Source organism: Rattus rattus, chromosome 10 (genome assembly GCF_011064425.1).
Source record: "Rattus rattus isolate New Zealand chromosome 10, Rrattus_CSIRO_v1, whole genome shotgun sequence".
In the NCBI taxonomy this organism is placed as follows: domain Eukaryota; kingdom Metazoa; phylum Chordata; class Mammalia; order Rodentia; family Muridae; genus Rattus; species Rattus rattus.
In genome coordinates, this window is record NC_046163.1 from 73,611,289 (window position 1) to 73,625,497 (window position 14,209).

Consider the following 14,209-nt stretch of genomic DNA (forward strand, 5'->3'; position numbering starts at 1 on the left):
AAATAATATATATCTAAAAAACAGTAGCAATATCATAAAATGAAGGGATATGTTTTTGTTATGTATCTTTAAATGTTATTAAACCTATAGAAACTTATCGGAAAATATTTAATTCCCTGGGGATAATGGCCAAAAATTATAGCAATATAAATGGATTTTGTGGAAAGAAAACTTCTTAAGCAGTTCCTCAAGTTTTCTATACTCACATATCTTTTTTTATTGGTTATTTTTATATTTACATTTAAAATGTTATCCCCTTTTCTGGTTTCCAATCCATTATCACCTTATCCCATAACTGAAACCTCTTGTTCTAAGAGGTTGTTCTCTCACCTATCCACCCACCTCTTCCTGACACCCTGTTCTGGCATTCCATTTCACTGGGGTATCGAGGACCAAGGGCTTCTCCTCCCATTGGTACCTAACAAGGCCACCACCTTCTGCTTTATATGCAGCTGGAGCCATGGGTTGATCCATGTAAGCTCTTCCGATGGTGGTTTAGTCCCTTGGAGCTCTGGTTGGCTGGTATTGTTGTCACATTTCTTCAGTTAAAGAAAAATAAAGAGCTTTTTAAAAGTATGTGGTTATGTTCCTTCCATCCTTCCTTCCTTCCTTCCTTCCTTCCTTCCTTCCTTCCTTCTTCCTTTATTTCATTTCTTTTCATTAAGTTCATAAGAAAAATCAGATTGTGACTGACAATTTGTGAGCTTTTCATAATCACTTCCAAATCTTTTCCAGTTTAAGGGCAAGTTGTTTTGTTATTGTTGTTTTGTTCTTTTACATTGTTTTTTTTGGGGGGAGGGGTTCTTTATTTTCAGAAAAAGAACTAATTCAAATTGGAAATGATGTCTTTCAAGTATGCATGATTGTTTTGTTGATTGTATTTTCTTTATCTTATCCACACATCATTTCAATGTTTCTGAAAGAAATTTATGTAAGGGACAGAACATGCCAAAGGAACATAAGGATCAAAGAATAATGTGGAGATGGAGATATGGCTCAGTAGTTAAGAATGAGCACTTTTCTTCTAGAAGACTGAGTTCAGTTCCTAATACCAACATTATGAAGGTCACAACTATCTGGAAGTTAAACTCCTGGAGATTTAGTGTCCTCTATTTGTCCCAGAAGACATCTACACTCATAAGGACATACTATGCAAACACATAATCCAATATTCATATAATAAAACCTAAGTAAATCTTTAACAAATAAAGATTAGATGCCTTTTATCAATGATTCTCCCTTTGTATGTAAGGAAGATTTACAGAGAAGCCATTTCAATAGGAGGTGATGGCTACTGTTAAAAGCTTGACACTGTAATGGATGGAGAAACATAAAGAAGACTGGAGTTGTGGTATACCAGGACTTCTTAGGTTTTCTTCAAGACATTTTTATCACTTATAAACTCTACTGGAGTAAGCTAGGTTCACCTAGTCATAAATCAAATAATTAATTTCTCTTCTATTTAAGAAGAAAATATCATGTAGAGCAAAGGGTTCTGGATTAAGAGATTTCCATTTTGAGGCTAATCAGTCATCATTTGAGAGTGATCAAATAATTTTGTTAATTCTTCTCAATTTTATAGCTTTAACAAAGTATTTCCCCACATAGATCAGATGCTGTTATTCTTTTTTTATATTTTATTCTTCTTTAATTGGATATATTTCTTTATTTACATTTCAAATGTTATTCTCTTTCCCAGTTTCCTGTACATAAGCCCCCTATCCCTTCCTCCTCCCCCATAAGTACATTCCTCCCATGCACTTCCCCTTACCACCCTCTGACATTCCCCCTGCACTGGGGATCCAATCTTTGCGGGACCAAGTGCTTCCCCTTCCACTGGTGCCCCAACAAGTCTATTCTCTGCTACATATGCAGTTGGAGTCCTGGGTCAGTCTATGTATAGTCTTTGGGTAGTGGTTTAGTCCCTAGAAGCTCTGGTTGGTTGGCATTGTTGTTCTCATGGGGTTGCAAGCCCCTTCAGCTCTTTCAATCCTTCCTCTTGTTATTCTAACATGAAAATTTCACTCCCATTATACTACTTTAGAATGTTTAGGCTGCTCTGTTATATTACCACCATTGCAAGCACAGGGCTGTTCTCCAGACAAGATTTGAAAAACATAAATAGCATACATCAGCTAAACTTACAGAAATTTGCTCCTTTGTTTGATCATGTATCACATAAAATTCTATCCATAAATACAGAACAAATTCAGAATTTGACTCCTACCTGCAGAAACTGTAAGGAAGAAGTTGAATGGTGAGAACAAAGGTCAAGCACATAGTTAGGGGTTGAAGGTCACCCGAGTACTGAGAACTTACCCACAGAAAGAGTCTTGTACACCTCCCAGGGATAGTGGCTCTTATCTGGCTCAACAGTCATAAGAAACCAGACAATCAAATAATAATAAAGCCTTAATAAGAGACTTAAATTTCAACATTTGCCTAATGTAACAACTATGTCACACACACACACACACACACACACACACACACACACACAGAGGATGGGGGGAGAGAAAACCATTTTCATAAAGAGTTACATAATCTTTATACAACTTTTAGCCTTATAAACATTAATTCAATATTGTTTGTAAAGGGAATGAACTCCTCCTTTTTAGATATGTTCATTGATTAAATATTAAATATTTGAAAGTCACTTAAGATAAACTGGCACATTATCAAGATAAAGGGGAAAATCTGCCATCAATGTAATAAAAGACTTTGATAAAATTCAACACCCATTTCTGAACAAAGTTCTTGGAGGATAGGGATTAGTTTTAGATTTCGGACCTGGATTTATTTTTTTCAAACTGTCCATATCCCATCCCTGGAAAACCCACTCAAAATACTAAAAACAGAAGGTGTTTTTAATCTAAATGAAAACTATCCATAGAATACTATGATTAGAGCCAATTGCATAGCTTAGTGGATAAAGAATTATTCCTTCTGCCCCCGAAGACTTGAATGTCATCACTAGAACCCACATGAATGAGAAAGGAGAGAAGTGATATCACAAAATTTTCCTTTGACCTCAAAATGGGCACCATGGTATGCATATCCCACCACATGCATTGTGCATACACAATAATGACAAGTTAAAAATATTTTTAAAGTATTGTGGCTGACACAACATTTATTGGTAAAACACTGATTTAACTCATAATGATCTCTTTCAGAGGGAAGCAAAGACTATTCTAAATTATTGCCTGAAAAATAAGATAAGAGTCTTCAAAGGACAGTAAGAGAACTGGTAAATGAGTTATAGATTGTAAAAATAACATAAAAATATTAATTTATTTTATATACTCAGGATGAGATTATATGAAACAAAAGATTACATATATTTCTAAACATTCCAATAATTAATAGTTATGTCTAAATATAGACCAAGTGCTGACATGTCTGTATATGCTGGAAACTAGCAGCTGATGATAAAAAAATTAAACTGTCTACAAAAATGAAGAAAGAAGAATGTCTATACCACAAAACTCTGCTGGGGAGAGGCTCCACTCCTCCTAGACAAGCACATATGAACAATGTTTCTCAGTTCCAAGAAGACATTCTGTTTCACAAAAGTCTTCCATATGTGTATATTTAAACGCTAAAGAATCAGAGTGATTTAAATTTTTAAAGAATGATGAGAAAAGAAGAAAGGAAGGCATGAGTAGGAGAATCAATTCACCTTCTCTAACTTTTCTTGCAGCCTTTTTAGGAAACTTGTATGCTGTTTGTGGGACAGCAGATGCATAGTTCAATTCAACAGAATGGAAATTTACAGTAATCAATTTTAGAAAAATGCTTAAAAGCAGTTTCATGGAGAAAAATAACCTTTTGAAACCATTAAAGTTTAATAAGCAAACCTGGGGCAAAAATCTTTGGCACCTAAGACTTGGCATACTGTTCCAGATCCATAAAGATAAAGCTGTCTTCATTCTAATCCAAAACTCTTTCCTGAAAAGAGACTGTAATACTGAAGAAAAATCGCTAATTCTTACACAAACTATCTTCTCAACAGAGGAGCCATATCTAGTGTTTGAATTATCTCTGAAACCTCAACAGTAATTAAACAGTTATCATCAGGAAAGAAATGGAGAGTGAATTTCCACCCACAGGAACTTCAGATGGCAAATCACCAGCTGAAAGATGTTCAACCTCATTAGCCAGTGGAGAAATGGAAATTAAAATGCAGGGAGAGATCCGTACATAGCTATAGAAATGCACAAAGTAAAAAACAGAACTGCCACCAAGTACTTCTTGGATTTGGGGAAATCCGATCGCTTGCAAGACACAGACATCTGGAACACACATTTTCTGCTTGCTTCAAAGTATTTATGCCATTATCATATGCCTTGATTATTATATGCGGATATTTACTTAGGAGAGTAAAATATAAAGTATTCATACAAAACCTTGGTGAAAATTTTACATCAGCTTCATATCCAATAACAATGAACAGTAGGTAATTCAATAATTCTTCAAGAAAGGATCAGTAAATGAAGTGCTCATTATGGAAAACTACTGGGGAACAATTGAAAATGGATCAAGGATGAATACTTGGGTGCATGCCACTCTGAATCTGCAGAGAACTAAGTTAAAAAAATAAAGACCAAACCATATTATTTACAGTGTAATTACATTTGCAATATTCATGATGATTAGATTATTGGATGAAAAAATCTTGGTGACTTCCTAGAATTAACATGATTTTGAAGTCACATGTCTATTGACTTTAACAGGCAAATATAGGTCACTATAATGACATATTTTCTGTATTTTGAATATTTATGGCTGTATCATGATTGGCATGCTGAACAATTCTGTGAGCTGTTGGTACCAAGGAAGTCTGGGAACAGATGCACAGAATCTTTCTGTATTGGTTGTGTCTCTATGCCTCCTTTTTTCTTTATGTTTTGCAATCTTTATGTGTGGGCATGTATATGAAAGGGGGGTAGTGCCACTAGAACCTCATTGTCTTCAGTCAAAGGTCAGTTCTCAATAATCAGTCCAATGTAAGTGAAGTACTATTCATACAGTATGCTAAGAAATGTTCTGTCTCGTGCATGATTCATTTTATTTTTTACAGAAGTCAGAGATTCAGGCCTACAGCTCGGGAAAAGGAAGCATTGGAGGTGGATGCTTATGTGTCATGGGAATAAATAAGAAGTTAACACCATTGTAAGGCTTCCTTCCACTTTCTAAAAGTGACTCTCATACACCAGAGAGCATTTAGGGAAAGAATGTTAGGAAGATTATTAGGGGCAGATCAGTTATGAAAACACTTAATGCAGGAAGTGGTTAAGGTAGATTTGGAGATTTAGCACAGAGAAGAGAAATGTTATCTAGAGGCTTCATGTACTTGAAGGACTATTAGCTGAGGCAAATAAGAGGTTATTTCCAGTTCAAACTGAAAAATTGCAAAAGGGAATGTTCTAATAGATGATATTAGGTACTGTAAGAAGTGATATATTTGTTTATATTGTGATGTTGTAACAAATATGTATTAGGAAAAATTCTAATAAGACAGTAACACATGTAGTAATAGAAAATCATTACATATAGAAGGATTTATGCATTTCTCAGTTATAGTATAGTACATACTTTTTAACACAGATGTTTTGTTGCTTAGGTGATTTTTATGCAAATGTACAATATACTTGGATTATTTTCCCTTGTTTTCCTCTTCTCCCTTTCTTTTCCCCTTAATCTTTCTCCTTTGTCCCAGTGTTTCACTACTACTTCTGTGTTTTTAGTATGTGCATACTTTTATGTGCATAAGACTAAGCATTTATAGTTTAGTGTAATTTAATTCACTTAATGTGATTCTTTCTAGTTGTATACATTTATCTGCAAGTAAAAAAGCTTTAGTCTTCTTGGGTATGAAACATTTTCTATAGTGGATTTGAATAGAAAGGTGGCTTAGAAAATAATAATACAAGTGAGGGGTCAGAAAGAATACTTGTTTTGAAGCTAAGAAAGCCCAGAAACAATGTCAAGCCAGACAACTTAATTCATGTTGACTTTTAGTGAAATGAGAGGCTGAGATTGAAGAATCCATGGAGGATTGAGTGTCAGACATCCTGGTGTACACACTGGCCAATAAATAAACCCTTTCTCAAACATGGTGGGAAGCAAAGAAAAACGTGAGTTTATTCTCAGACTTCCAACAGTTTCATGCTGGCACACATATCCCTGTACTCATGCACATGAACATGCAAACATAACACAAAATTTGTTACATTGCTAAAAGAACACAAATAAAAATATATGTAAGCAGTTCCTTGCCAGGCCTCTGAAGGATATTTATGAGCATGGCTGTAGATCCTCAGTAGAGGCATTTGCTGATTATCACAATATTTCTCCAGCGGAAGTCAATAAAATACATGAATGATGCGAGAAAGTTTTGTTCATGGGAATCAGGGAAAATTGCTCTCATACAATCTTTTTTAACACTTTAGGTTTTAACTACTCATGATTTTTAGGCTGACTGCAATGAAGCAGAGAGTATAAATTTATGGAATAATTGCTGCAGATCTGCAAAAAAAACCATCACAACAGCATTGTTCCATCCTAGGAATGTAGTCAGCAAACTGTGTAATCCAGGACTTCTAAAATTTGCTGATCTCTGGATCCAGTGTCACTTTTTACTTCTATTTCATCCTGAATGAGTTTGGCAAATATCTGTGTTTACTATCTACCAAACTCAATGAGACAGAAAATTCTGCTCAAAGTCACACTGCAGTTTTTGGCGCACAATCAATTCAGAAGTGACTCTTTCAGATTACATAAAGGAAAATGCCACAATCAGACAGTGACAGTTCAAAGTCACTGCCTACACCCCAAAGACTAGACTACTGTGATCACTCTAAGCTTGAAGGTGTGTGATGTAGGGTAGAATTACCTCTAATTCGAAACATTCCATCCTTGAAAGAGTCTGTTTAATAATTAACAAGTAAATAAAATTTAACAGTCCCAGGAAGAAAATAAAACAAAAAGGCATCAGAAAATTCCTGAAACTTGTATGATTCATGGAGCCTTTCCCACAGTTATAAAAACAGTAGCAACTCCAAGGAGAAGACTTTGGCTAGACTAGGTGAGATGCCTTCCAGTGATACAGGGAAGTCCAAGGATACAGCTTTTGTCAGTCATTACCAATATTGACAAAACCTTTTGAGTAAACCATCCATCCTCCTTTGAGTAACCACAGTATAGTTACTGGTTCACTCAGCTTTATTTTGGGTCGAATTTCTGTGGTCTGTCCTTGGTGTCTCATCTAGGGTGAGCAACAGTATGAAAATTGTGTATTAGCTTATGGAAACTTGAGAATAATTTGCCAAGATGACAAAACTATTTGAGGCATTAGAAAATTTTACTCAGATCATCTATTCTGAAGAAACTGTTTACACTACATACTTCAGAATGGAGTGTGGTTCATAAATATATGCACGTTACTTTAATTTTCTTATGATAATCATGGCTTAAATTGAGAAATATTGTGCTTACATAATCAGAACATTAGCTAGTGATGGGTGTTTTGAAAGAGAATGTACAGACAGTTTCAGAAATTTTAGATTTAAATCAATTCTCAAAATATAACCTTTTAGGAAGTTGAAAGTGTGGATGATTTTCATCTCATTTGTTCAATGGTAAACAAAGATTGCTTACAAAATTTATGCTTCACATTTGATTGCACTTGTTCAATGGAGAAAATTGTTATTGTGCAATATTTACATGTAGGTAACATTCTTGGATTTTTGTTTATACTCAGTAGTTTATTGCATACAGCAGCCCTTCAAAGTTAATGGTATTTTATGGACAAAATATAAAATCCAAATAGTGGGTGATGATGCTAGGAGTTGTCACCTAAGTATTTAAACGTTACTGATTCCCACATTTTGAAACTATGAGATAGCAAATGTCTTTGGTTATATTCTTTCTAAATTTTGTTTTCATGATTTATTAAATTTATTAAATGAAAGTATTTCCTTCATAGGCTCAAAGGATGTACAAACATATATGTTTATACTCTCTCTCTCTCTCTCTCTCTCTCGCTCTCTCTCTCTCTCTCTCTCTCTCTCTCTTTTGAAAAGGAAAGACTGTTTTTTCCTTCCTTTGGTAAGGTGACATAAATCATGCCCTTAGACACTTCTATTTTCTCAGTTGTTTAATTCTAAAAATGCAGTCAAAAGGTACTTAAAGTGCTCTTGCAATTCAATATATTCCAATCAACAAACTACAAATGAACAGTTCTTATGAAATTTTGGAAAGTTAGAACCTGAACCCCAATCCTAAAGTCAAAGATCCCCAAACAAAGCATTTACTTCATGAAGAACTATACTGAGTAAGTTTGTCTAAGGTTTTGCTGGGTTGGCATAAAAAGCTAGACAAGCTCATGCACCTGAGAGGAATAGCAGATGTTCAGGAGCTCCTGTGCAGGAGTTGAATTTCCTGGAGTCAGTGCTATGGAATGTAAGGGATGTTGGCTGTTACCAGAAGAACACAGCCTCAAGCACGGGCCTGACAGCAGGCTGTGTTTTTATGCAAATAAATTAATCTTTGTAAGAGAAACTTTGTACATATTATAGTGAAATTATGAAGCAGGTGTTTCAGCTGTCCTGAATCATAAACCCACTGTAATTTATTATTTCTTCCACTTTTTCAGCGCCCAGACTGGCACAAGTAGAATTAGTGATGATGCTCTGAACAGATAGTTGAAGTGCTTGGAACTGTAATATACAGTCACATACATTCTGAAGATCTGTTGATCTCAGGGGTCAAACTTTACACAGGTAGAAAATCTCACAATTCTCTGCTCTTAGGCAGACAAATCCAGAGATTATTCTCTGACTCTCCCAGCATCCCAGCCCAATCAAATACTTCAGCTTTCAGTGTCTGTTGTGTTATTGCTGAATTTTTCTCCCTTTGAAAACATCTCCCTAACACAACTTCAGCTTTCCAGGTTCTTTTACACCTCCTTGAATGGTCAAAGCATAATTGCTAATATCAGAGAAGTCAATCACATTTCTTTAATTAATTACTCAGATGCAAAGCATTAGGAGAACCAATTTTATTCAAAAGTAGGGTGACATTGAATGAAGATAAACAAAACTGGAGAGCTCAGAAATAAGAGATGGAGGTACAATGCTTAGTCTATGTAAGAGCAAGTTGAGATTCCAATAGGGAACAATGCTTAAGGCAAGAGCTAGCCTGTTTCCTTCCCTGTGTACTTAGTCACAAATACGTGAAATGTTCTGAGGTGCATGACGTCTCAATAACCTGTAACAACATAAATTCCTGGGAAATAGTGCAGGCTATCTAGTTCAAGGGATTATCTTAGATTTCTTTCAAGGGTTAATTTTAAGGAGAGCTCTCTACTGCCAATGATCTCCTAAAGAAACATGTTAATTTTGGTTTTACTCTTGACTACATCTGTCAAATAGAATGAACAATATAGAGAAACATTTGGAAATATATCATCCGAGGTGCAGTTAATAAATTATTCTCTGACATATCACTGATGTTCAATGCACAGATACTGGAAAGTATAAGAAAGGTATTAAGGATGTTGTAAGTAAACACAAGAATAAACAAAATAACTTGTTTATACATTCACAGATCACAGAGTCCTGGTACTAGGAATTACTTTTGCAAGACTTTCTGTGTGGCCACAACTTTACAATAATTGCCTTTACAACTTCAATGGCTACCCAGATAGATTCTGTGTTTTATTTCACAAAGGAACCTGTGGTTCTGAGTGTTCATTCTTAATTCAAGTCATTATCACCATAAATTGCAGCTGGCCTTTAAAGACAGGACTAAGTGGGCTAGACCTGAGACACCAAGTCAACATTGCCATTCTGGAACAGTCAATAATTCTGTTTTAGGTCTGATGATTCCAGTGTCCAATTTCTTCTGAAAAATGATCATGAGAAACAAATCAGTGGTCCGTATGGTTGTGAGAAGAGTAGATGATTACTTCCCGGAAAGAAATATATTTTTTCATTTATTTTATGCATTCTTAGTCTCTTCAGATTATGTTTTTTATGAAGAGAATGAGAATTGTCACATTCTCCTGAAATTGCAAAGGAACTGCCTAAAAGAGATAGCATACTATCTCAGTCTATGTGTATGAACCTGAGTTCTGTCCCTCAGAAGCCATGTAAAAACTTATTGGCTGTAATGTATAGTTGTGTAATCCCATAGTTTAGTAGGCAGAGATTGATGGATCTCTAGGCTTTCTTGGTAAGCTTTAGACCAATCAGAAACTGATTCAATAAAACAAGACAGACAGCACCTCAACACAGGTCATTCCCTTTCCTTCATATACAAGGGTGCAGATTCACACAAATATACACACAAGCATTCATGTAGATCATTGCCTGAGAAATAAAGGTTTATGCAAAGAGATCTCATCTGGGACATATTAGAAAGGAAAGATTTCAAAGACACTACTAGGACATTTCTGGAAAGGGGGGGGACAGACAACAAAACAAAAGAACTGACATGAAAGTGGGAGAGAAAGTCATAATACATTATATACATGTATTAAGTTGTCAACAATAATATTTTCAATTGGTTTGATGAAAATATTATACAATTTACAATGGCAGTGTTGATGTCCATAAACTTGAGGGTCCACAGATGTTTCATGGCATTGGAAATACAAATGACTACAGCTAGAGACTTGAGCAGACTAAGAGAATATGACGATTCACCAAAACTTATAAAAAATGTGTCTGTAAGTCACCTCACAGAAAAAAAAAAACTTCAGGGAACTGTAGGTAATGTCTTTAAAAGAAATAACATATTTTAGTTCTCTGTGTTTCAAATGAGATTGAACTAAAGTGCTCAAAGTCATATTAATGTCTATAATTATTACATTTCCTTATATATTCATCATCGACTATAAGAATATTTGGGAGAATTCACTCATACTTGGCATAACTTTTGTACTTGAGAGTCTATTGTGCCTAGGAGAGGCATATTGTCCCCCATTGTAACCTAATTCTATGTAAGCTTTTTCGATGTGTGTCTGTGTATATATATATATATATATATATATATATATATTAAGAAACTACTGCAATAGTAGGTTTGTATATGACTTTTACTATAGGTTTCAGTGTTATTTATCCTCCTGATATACAATTGTTGACTACTCCCTCACTTCTCCACTTTTTGTAACCCTTATTCCACTATTCCAAATTCTTCCTACATACACTGTATTCTATTTCCCTTACATTGAAAGTCCTCATGAGACTGAAGGAAGAGTAATTCAGAGCCTGCCCCACATGTGACCCGTGTATATACAGCCACCAAAACTAGACAAGTTTGATGAAGCTAAAAGGTGCATGCTGAAAGGGACCACAATAGATCTCTCCTGAGAGATACAACCAGAACATGTCAAGTACAGAAGTGAGTGCTAGCAGCAAACCACTGAACTGAGAACATGACCCTCTTTGGGGGAATTAGAGGAAGGATTGAAAGAGCTAAAGGGGCTTGCAACAACAAGGCCAATCAACCAGAGCTTCCAGGAGCTAAACCACTACCCAAGACTATAACTGAACTGACCCAGGGCTCCAACTGCATATGTAGCTTTGTTGGAGCACCAGTGGAAGACAAAGCCCTTGATCCTGCCAAGGTTGGACCCCCAGTGCAGGGGAATGTCTGTCGGGGGGGTGGTAAGCAGGAGTGGATGGGGGCAACATGCTTATGCAGGAAGGGGAGGGGATAGTAGTCTTTGGACAGGAAACCAGGCAAGGGAATAACATTTGAAATGTAAATAAAGAAATATATCCAATAAAAAAAATGAAGGAAAAAAAAAAAAGAAAGTCCTCATGATACCTTCCTGATTGCTAAGCTCCCTGACTTCTAACATACTCCAATGAAAGCACACACATCAGAATATTCAAAACTAACTTCCAAAATTGAGAGAAAATGTGGTATTTTTACTGTTTGAGTCTGGGATATACCACACTGAATAACTATTTCCAGCTTTATCCATTTACTTTAAAATTTTATAATTTCATTTTCTGAATAACTGATGAAAAATCCACTGTGTACAAATACCACATTTGCATTATCCATTCTCAAGTTGATTAACATCTAAGCTTTATCCCATTGAAAATGGATGAAGAAGCATAACTGAATTAAGATACAGAGTAATTTGGATATACATTCAAGAGTTGTATAGCTGGATATTGTGGTAAATCTGCTTATTATTTTTGAGTGACAAATAGTTTCCAAAGTTTCCCATTTTTTTACAGGCAGTTAGTGTTGCTGTTTGTTACCATCCAGAATTGGTGATGAGGTACTACTGATTAAGGCAACATATATTTGAATCATAGGATATTGTCAAATCAACCTAGAGGTGAGGCATTCACCAGAATTGAATAATTTTCATAGTACTGAAAGGTGATGTTCATGCTATCATAACTGAAAATTAACAATTTTCTTACTCAACTCTGAACCTTGAGAGCCCCAAGAGTCAGTGACTTGGCAAGGCACAGCCACTGGTACAATATTGGGATTAATGTTGTGATAACACTGACCTTTTTTTTTTATTTGATTTGAAGCTCATTCCACAAGATAGAACCCTGAACATTTAGTAGTGCCAAGATCTATGCCTGGCTATGGAACAGGCCCTAAGGAAAAATCTACTACGTTGTTTTGTTAAAAGAACATAAACAGAGTAATAAATATTAGTACTTAATTTTAGTGCATACATTAATGTATCTTCCAAACCTCACCAAAGAAGCTTCATCTTTGAGTAGATGATGATTATCATAGAGATCCCACACCTGGCAACATGTAGAGACCAAAAGACCATGCATGTAGGTTCAGCCTTAAACGAGGCAACTATATCACCACCTTTCTCCTCTTCTTTAAAGATTCAGGCATCATCTCAGAATATTGGGCAGAACTATTGTAAGATTGAGAGGCAGTGGGAGAATGTAGCATAACAGTATTTGTGGGTCACAACAAAGATGTTGCACATTTGAGGTAAAAGGAGCTGCATCATTGCATTCAATGCTTGCAAGAGTTCAAGCTGGCAAAAAACCCAGCATAACTTAGGGAGTAGGAACAAAATGTCATCTATGACTCAGGAGCTACTAGTAATTGCTTGCTGCCAGGAGAGGCAGAGTTCTTTGTCTTCAGGTATTTAGCCCCCAGAAGCCTACCTACTCTCCAGTGAGTTTTCTACACCCAGGAAGTGCTTTACCAGCTAAGCCTTCTGCCCAGAGGTCATATGTCCTTGCTGCCATGTCAGATGAGTTTGATCCCTTTAACTCACATTATGGAAGGAGAGAACTGATCCATGTGAAATGTTCTCTGACTTCCACATGAATTCTATGAAATGTTTCCTCTCCTCTCTCATACAAACAAATACATTTAAAACTGAGTAATTCTCTTAAGTCTTAACATTGGAGAGTCTTCTAGGAAAACTTATTTGTGTGTTAGTCTCTATTCGACCTCCTCTTTTTGACTTGCTGTAGGATGAAGGCATTATGTATGTGAAGCCAGGTACAAGATAGAATGAGGCTTGTCATTAGATGAGAAGGATGGATGGGTGAGAGAAAAGGTTTAGAGGGTAGGAGGAGACCAGAGGGTGAGAGAATGGACCGAGAGAACATGGAGGCAGATGCTAAGATACCTCTCTGCACATTTCCAGGTTGCTATGGAGATTCTTAAGGGATAGATGTGTACAGGACTTTGTATGTCTAGATAGCCATTTATATCTTATCAATTGGACCAGAGGTTATTGTGTTTTGTGTTCTTTCATGTGACGATTTAATTAACTCCAAGACAATGTGTGGTGACTGGACACACTGGGGCTGCAAGAGAATTGGGATGTTTATTTCTGGCATGGTGGCAACCTGCCTTGGGAACTGGATGGGTAGAGAGATTGTTGCCAGACTCAGAGAGTAGCCATCAGCAGTGTAATATGGGTTGAAGCTAAGTGCGTGATATGCTTTGTTGACTGAGATGAAAATAACAGATGCCTTTGGGCACAATGGTGATGGCACATAGTGCAGGGTAAAATAATTCTTTTATTTTAATTTTATAGCAACAATATGCTGCATTTTTCTATATTTAGTCCTATAACCAAAGCAGTATGTTTTTAGTGTTTGGATTGACAGCATCTCTGCCATGCACCCAAATAGACATTTTCTACTGAAACATTTACATTCACATAGTGTGGTACAAGGGG

General features: G+C 36.0%; 1 protein-coding gene across 1 annotated transcript in view; it reads right to left on the reverse strand.

Moving 5' to 3' along the window:
* Nucleotides 1-14,209, reverse strand: part of LOC116911503 (contactin-associated protein like 5-2-like) — a 193,946-nt gene that overhangs the window by 132,164 nt on the left and 47,573 nt on the right. The window lies entirely within an intron of this gene.